This window comes from Dama dama, unplaced genomic scaffold (assembly GCF_033118175.1).
Source record: "Dama dama isolate Ldn47 unplaced genomic scaffold, ASM3311817v1 ptg000088l, whole genome shotgun sequence".
Taxonomy (NCBI): domain Eukaryota; kingdom Metazoa; phylum Chordata; class Mammalia; order Artiodactyla; family Cervidae; genus Dama; species Dama dama.
In genome coordinates this window covers 2,755,960-2,763,865 of record NW_026870905.1, presented here as the reverse complement: position 1 = coordinate 2,763,865, position 7,906 = coordinate 2,755,960, and positions in this window count along the sequence as shown.

The window sequence follows — 7,906 nt, the reverse complement described above, 5'->3', positions numbered from 1 at the left end:
TGAAGAGCTTCAAAAGGTGTCAAAAATATGAGGAGCATGAATCGGTCTGAAAAATAGGAGGAGCATGAAGCGGTGTTCAAAAACATGAAGAGCCTGAAAAGGTGTGAGAAATATGAAGAGCTTCAAAAGCTTTCAAAAGTATGAGGAGCATGAAACGGTCTGAAAAATAGGAGGAGAATGAAGAGGTCTGAAAAAGAAGAAGAGCCTGAAAAGGAGTGAAAAATATGAAGAGCTTCAAAAGCTGTGAAATACATGAGGAGCATGAAACTGTCTGCAAAATACGAGCAGCATGAAGCGGTGTTCAAAAACATGAAGAGCCTGAAAAGGTGTGAAAAATATGAACAGCTTCAAAAGGTGTCTAAAATATGAGGACCATGAAACGGTCTGAAAAATAGGAGGACCATGATACGCTCTGAAAAATAGGAGGAGCATGAAATGGTGTTGAAAAACATGAAGAGCCTGAAAAGGTGTGAAAAATATGAAGAGCTTCAAAAGATGTGAAATACAAGAGGAGCATGAAACGGTCTGTAAAATAGGAGGAGCATGAAGCGGTGTTCAAAAACATGGAGACCCTGAAAAGGTGTGAAAAATATGAAGAGCTTCAAAAAGTGTCAAAATTGTGAGGAGCATGAAACAGTCTGAAAAATAGGAAGAGCATGAAGTGGTGTTGAAAAACATGAAGAGCCTGAAAAGGTGTGAAAAATATGAAGAGCTTCAAACAGTGTGAAATACAAGAGGAGCATGAAACGGTCTGAAAAATAGGAAGAGCATGAAGCTGGGCTCAAACACATGAAGAGCCTGAAAAGCTGTGAAAAATATGAAGAGCTTCAAAAGGTGTCAAAAGTAAGAGGAGCAAGAAACGGTCTGAAAAATAGGAGGAGCATGAAGCGGTGTTGAAAAATATTAAGAGCCTGAAAAAGTGTGAAAAATATGAAGAGCTTCAAAAGGTGTAAAAAATATGAGGAGCAAAAATGTTCAGAAAAATAGGAGAAACATGAAACGGTCTGAAAAATAGGAGGAGCATGAAGTGGTGTTGAAAAACATAAAGAGCCTGAAAAGGTGGGAAAATATGAATAGCTTCAAAAGGTCTCAAAAATATGAGGAGCATGAAATTGTCTGAAAAATAGAGGGATCATTAAGTGGTGTTGAAAATCATGAAGAGCCTGAAAAGTTGTGAAAAATATGAAGAGCTTCAAAAGGTTTGAAAAATAGGAGGAGCATGAAGTGGTGCTCAAAAACATGAAGAGCCTGAAAAGGTGTGAAAAATATGAAGAGCTTCAAAAGGTGTCAAAAATTAGATGAGCATGAAACGGTGTGAAAAATAGGAGGAGCATGAAATGGTGTTGAAAAAAATGAAGAGCCTGAAAAGGTGTGAAAAATATGAAAAGCTTCAAAAGGTGTCAAATATATGAGGAGCATGAAACGGTCTGAAAAATAGGAGGAGAATGAAGCGGTGTTCAAAAACATGAAGAGCCTCAAAAGGTGTCAAAAATCTGAGGAGCATGAAGCGGTCTGAAAAATAGGAGGAGCATGAAGCGGTGTTCAAAAACATGAAGAGCCTGAAAAGGTGTGAATATTATGAAGAGCTTCAAAAGGTGTCAAATATATGAGGAGCATGAAACGGTCTGAAGAATAGGAGAAACATGAAGCGGTGTTGAAAAACATGAAGAGTCTGAAAACGTGTGAAAATATAAAGAGCTTCAAAAATATGAAAAATATGAAGAGCTTCAAAAGTTGTGAAAAATATGAAGAGCTTCAAAAGGTGTCAAAAATGAGATAAGCATGAAACGGTCTGAAAAATAGGAGGAGCATGAAGCGTTGTTGAAAATCATGAAGAGCCTGAAAAGGTGTGAAAAATATGAAAAGCTTCAAAAGTAGTGAAAAATATGAAGAGCTTCAAAAGGTGTCAAAATGAGATGAACATCAAACGGTCTGAAAAATAGGAGGAGCATGAACTGGTGTTGAAAAAAAATGAAAATCATGAAAAGGTGGGAAATATATGAAGAGCTTCAAAAGCTCTCCAAAATATGAGGAGAATGAAACGGTTTCCAAAATAGGAGGAGCATGAAATGGTGTTCAAAAACATGAAGAGCCTGAAAAGGTGTGAAAAATATGAAAAGCTTCAAAAGGTGTCAAATATATGAGGACCATGAAACGGTCTGAAAAAAAGGAGGAGCATGAAGCGGTGTTCAAAAACCTGAAGAGCCTCAAAAGGTGTCAAAAATCTGAGGAGCATGAAACGGTCTGAAAAATAGGAGGAGCATGAAGCGGTGTTCAAAAACATGAAGAGCCTGAAAAGGTGTGAAAAATATGAAGAGCTTCAAAAGGTGTCAAAAATATGAGGAGCATGAAACGGTCTGAAAAATAGGAGGAGCATGAAGCGGTGTTCAAAAACATAAAGAGCCTGAAAAGGTGTGAAAAATATGAAAAGCTTCAAAAGGTGTCAAATATGTGAGGAGCATGAAACGGTCTGAAGAATAGGAGAAACATGAAGCGGTGTTGAAAAACATGAAGAGACTGAAAACGTGTGAAAATATGAAGAGCTTCAAAAATATGAAAAATATGAAGAGCTTCAAAAGTTGTGAAAAATATGAAGAGCTTCAAAAGTTGTCAAAAATGAGATGAGCATGAAACGGTCTGAAAAATATGAGGAGCATGAAGCGGTGTTGAAAATCATGAAGAGCCTGAAAAGGTGTGAAAAATATGAAAAGCTTCAAAAGTAGTGAAAAATATGAAGAGCTTCAAAAGGTGTCAAAATGAGATGAGCATGAAACGGTCTGAAAAATAGGGGGAACATGAAGTGGTGTTGAAAAAAATGAAAAGCATGAAAAGGTGTGAAATATATGAAGAGCTTCAAAAGCTGTCCAAAATATGAGGAGAATGAAACGGTTTCCAAAATAGGAGGAGCATGAAATGGTGTTCAAAAACACGAAGAGCCTGAAAAGGTGTGAAAAATATGAAGAGCGTCAAAAGGTGTGAAATACATGAGGAGGATTAAACGGTCTGAAAAAGGAGGAGCATGAAGCGGTGTTGAGAAACTTGAAGAGCCTGAAAACGTGTGAAAAATATGAAGAACTTCAAAAGGTGTGAAAAATATGAAGAGCTTCAAAATGTGTCAAAAATATGAAAAGCATGAAACGGTCTGAAAAATAGAAGGATCATGAAGCGGTGTTCAAAAACATGAAGAGCCTGAAAAGATTTGAAAGATATGAAGAGCTTCAAAAGGTGTCAAAAATATGAGGAGCATGAAACGGTCTGAAAAATAGGAGGAGCATGAAACGGTGATCAAAAACATGAAGAGCCTGAAAAGGTGTGAAAAATATGAAGAGCTTCAAAAGGTGTGAAATACATGAGGAGCATGAATCGGTCTGAAAAATATGAGATGCATGAAGTTCTGTGGAAAAACATGAAGAGACTGAAAAGGTGTGAAAAATATGAAGAGCTTCAAAAGGTGTCAAAAATATGAGGAGCATGAAACGGTCTGAAAAATATGAGGAGCATGAAGCGGTGTTTAAAAACATGAAGATCCTGAAAAGGTGTGAAAAATATGAAGGGCTTCAAAAGGTGTCAAAATGAGATGAGCATGAAACGCTCTGAAAAATAGGAGGAGCATGAAGTGGTGTTGGAAAAAATGAAAAGCCTGAAAAGGTGTGAAACATATGAAGAGCTTCAAAAGGTGTCAAAAATATGAGGAGAATGAAACGATCTGCAAAATAGGAGGAGCTTGAAATTGTGTTCAAAATCATGAATAGCCTGAAAAGGTGTGAAAAATATGAATAGTTTCAAAAGGTGTGAAATACATGAGGAGGATTAAACGGTCTCAAAATAGGAGGAGCATGAAGTGGTGTTGAAAAACATGAAGAGCCTGAAAAGTTGTCAAATATATGAGGAGCATGAAGCGGTCTGAAAAATAGGAGGAGCATGAAGTGGTGTTGAAAAAGATGAAGAGCCTGAAAAGGTGTGAAAAATATGAAGAGCTTAAATATGTGTCAAATATATGAGGAGCATCAAACGGTCTGAAAAATAGGAGGAGCATGAAACGGTGTTCAAAAACATGAAGAGCCTGAAAAAGTGTGAAAAATATGAAGAGATTCAAAACGTGTCAAAAATATGAGGAGCATGAAACGGTCTGAAAAATAGAATCAGCATGAAGCGGTGTTGAAAAACCTTAAGAGCCAGAAAACGTGTGAAAAATATGAAGAGCTTCAAAAGGTGTGAAAAATATGAAGAGCTTCAAAAGGTGTCAAAAATTACATGAGCATGAAACGGTGTGAAAAATAGGAGGAGCATGAAATGGTGTTGAAAAAAATGAAGAGCCTGAAAAGGTGTGAAAAATATGAAAAGCTTCAAAAGGTGTCAAATATATGAGGAGCATGAAACGGTCTGAAAAATAGGAAGAGCATGAAGCTGGGCTCAAACACATGAAGAGCCTGAAAAGCTGTGAAAAATATGAAGAGCTTCAAAAGGTGTCAAAAGTAAGAGGAGCAAGAAACGGTCTGAAAAATAGGAGGAGCATGAAGCGGTGTTGAAAAATATTAAGAGCCTGAAAAAGTGTGAAAAATATGAAGAGCTTCAAAAGGTGTAAAAAATATGAGGAGCAAAAATGTTCAGAAAAATAGGAGAAACATGAAACGGTCTGAAAAATAGGAGGAGCATGAAGTGGTGTTGAAAAACATAAAGAGCCTGAAAAGGTGGGAAAATATGAATAGCTTCAAAAGGTCTCAAAAATATGAGGAGCATGAAATTGTCTGAAAAATAGAGGGATCATTAAGTGGTGTTGAAAATCATGAAGAGCCTGAAAAGTTGTGAAAAATATGAAGAGCTTCAAAAGGTTTGAAAAATAGGAGGAGCATGAAGTGGTGCTCAAAAACATGAAGAGCCTGAAAAGGTGTGAAAAATATGAAGAGCTTCAAAAGGTGTCAAAAATTAGATGAGCATGAAACGGTGTGAAAAATAGGAGGAGCATGAAATGGTGTTGAAAAAAATGAAGAGCCTGAAAAGGTGTGAAAAATATGAAAAGCTTCAAAAGGTGTCAAATATATGAGGAGCATGAAACGGTCTGAAAAATAGGAGGAGAATGAAGCGGTGTTCAAAAACATGAAGAGCCTCAAAAGGTGTCAAAAATCTGAGGAGCATGAAGCGGTCTGAAAAATAGGAGGAGCATGAAGCGGTGTTCAAAAACATGAAGAGCCTGAAAAGGTGTGAATATTATGAAGAGCTTCAAAAGGTGTCAAATATATGAGGAGCATGAAACGGTCTGAAGAATAGGAGAAACATGAAGCGGTGTTGAAAAACATGAAGAGTCTGAAAACGTGTGAAAATATAAAGAGCTTCAAAAATATGAAAAATATGAAGAGCTTCAAAAGTTGTGAAAAATATGAAGAGCTTCAAAAGGTGTCAAAAATGAGATAAGCATGAAACGGTCTGAAAAATAGGAGGAGCATGAAGCGTTGTTGAAAATCATGAAGAGCCTGAAAAGGTGTGAAAAATATGAAAAGCTTCAAAAGTAGTGAAAAATATGAAGAGCTTCAAAAGGTGTCAAAATGAGATGAACATCAAACGGTCTGAAAAATAGGAGGAGCATGAACTGGTGTTGAAAAAAAATGAAAATCATGAAAAGGTGGGAAATATATGAAGAGCTTCAAAAGCTCTCCAAAATATGAGGAGAATGAAACGGTTTCCAAAATAGGAGGAGCATGAAATGGTGTTCAAAAACATGAAGAGCCTGAAAAGGTGTGAAAAATATGAAGAGCTTCAAAAGGTGTGAAATACATGAGAAGGATTAAACGGTCTGAAAAATAGGAGGAGCATGAAGCGGTGTTGAGAAACTTGAAGAGCCTGAAAACGTGTGAAAAATATGAAGAGCTTCAAAATGTGTCAAAAATACGAAAAGCATGAAACGGTCTGAAAAATAGGAGGGTCATGAAGCGGTGTTCAAAAACATGAAGAGCCTGAAAAGATTTGAAAGATATGAAGAACTTCAAAAGGTGTCAAAAATATGAGGAGCATGAAACGGTCTGAAAAATAGGAGGAGCATGAAACGTAGATCAAAAACATGAAGAGCCTGAAAAGGTGTGAAAAATATGAAGAGCTTCAAAAGGTGTGAAATACGTGAAGAGCATGAAACGGTCTGAAAAATAGTAGGAGCATGAAGCGGTGTTCAAAAACATGAAGAGCCTCAAAAGGTGTCAAAAATCTGAGGAGCATGAAACGGTCTGAAAAATAGGAGGAGCATGAAGCGGTGTTGAAAAACATGAAGAGCCTGAAAAGGTGTGAAAAATATGAAGAGGTTCAAAAGGTGTCAAAAATATGAGGAGTATGAAACGGTCTGAAAAATAGGAGGAGCTTGAAGCGGTGTTGAAAAACATGAAGAGCCTGAAAAAGTGTGAAAAATATGAAGAGCTTCAAAAGGTGTCAAAAATATGAGGAGCATGAAATGGTCAGAAAATTAGGAGGAGCTTGAAACGGTCTGAAAAATAGGAGGAGAATGAAACGATGTTCAAAAACATGAAGAGCCTGAAAAGCTTTGAAAAATATGAAGAGCTTCAAAAGGTGTCAAAAATTTGAGGAGCATGAAACGGTCTGAAAAATAGGAGGAGAATGAAACGGTGTTCAAAAACATGAAGAGCCTGAAAAGCTGTGAAAAATATGAACAGCTTCAAAAGGTGTCTAAAATATGAGGACCATGAAACGGTCTGAAAAATAGGAGGACCATGATACGCTCTGAAAAATAGGAGGAGCATGAAATGGTGTTGAAAAACATGAAGAGCCTGAAAAGGTGTGAAAAATATGAAGAGCTTCAAAAGGTGTGAAATACGTGAAGAGCATGAAACGGTCTGTAAAATAGGAGGAGCATGAAGCGGTGTTCAAAAACATGGAGACCCTGAAAAGGTGTGAAAAATATGAAGAGCTTCAAAAAGTGTCAAAATTGTGAGGAGCAGGAAACAGTCTGAAAAATAGGAAGAGCATGAAGTGGTGTTGAAAAACATGAAGAGCCTGAAAAGGTGTGAAAAATATGAAGAGCTTCAAACGGTGTGAAATACAAGAGGAGCATGAAACGGTCTGAAAAATAGGAAGAGCATGAAGCTGGGCTCAAACACATGAAGAGCCTGAAAAGCTGTGAAAAATATGAAGAGCTTCAAAAGGTGTCAAAAATAAGAGGAGCAAGAAACGGTCTGAAAAATAGGAGGAGCATGAAGCGGTGTTGAAAAATATTAAGAGCCTGAAAAAGTGTGAAAAATATGAAGAGCTTCAAAAGATGTAAAAAATATGAGGAGCAAAAATGTTCAGAAAAATAGGAGGAACATGAAACGGTCTGAAAAATAGGAGGAGCATGAAGTGGTGTTGAAAAACATAAAGAGCCTGAAAAGGTGGGAAAATATGAATAGCTTCAAAAGGTCTCAAAAATATGAGGAGCATGAAATTATCTGAAAAATAGGGGGATCATTAAGTGGTGTTGAAAATCATGAAGAGCCTGAAAAGTTGTGAAAAATATGAAGAGCTTCAAAAGGTTTGAAAAATAGGAGGAGCATGAAGTGGTGCTCAAAAACATGAAGAGCCTGAAAAGGTGTGAAAAATATGAAGAGCTTCAAAAGGTGTCAAAAATTAGATGAGCATGAAACGGTGTGAAAAATAGGAGGAGCATGAAATGGTGTTGAAAAAAATGAAGAGCCTGAAAAGGTGTGAAAAATATGAAAAGCTTCAAAAGGTGTCAAATATATGAGGAGCATGAAACGGTCTGAAAAATAGGAGGAGCATGAAGCGGTGTTCAAAAACATGAAGAGCCTCAAAAGGTGTCAAAAATCTGAGGAGCATGAAACGGTCTGAAAAATAGGAGGAGCATGAAGCGGTGTTCAAAAACATGAAAAAATATAAAGATAAATAAAATAAATATAAAAAAAAACAT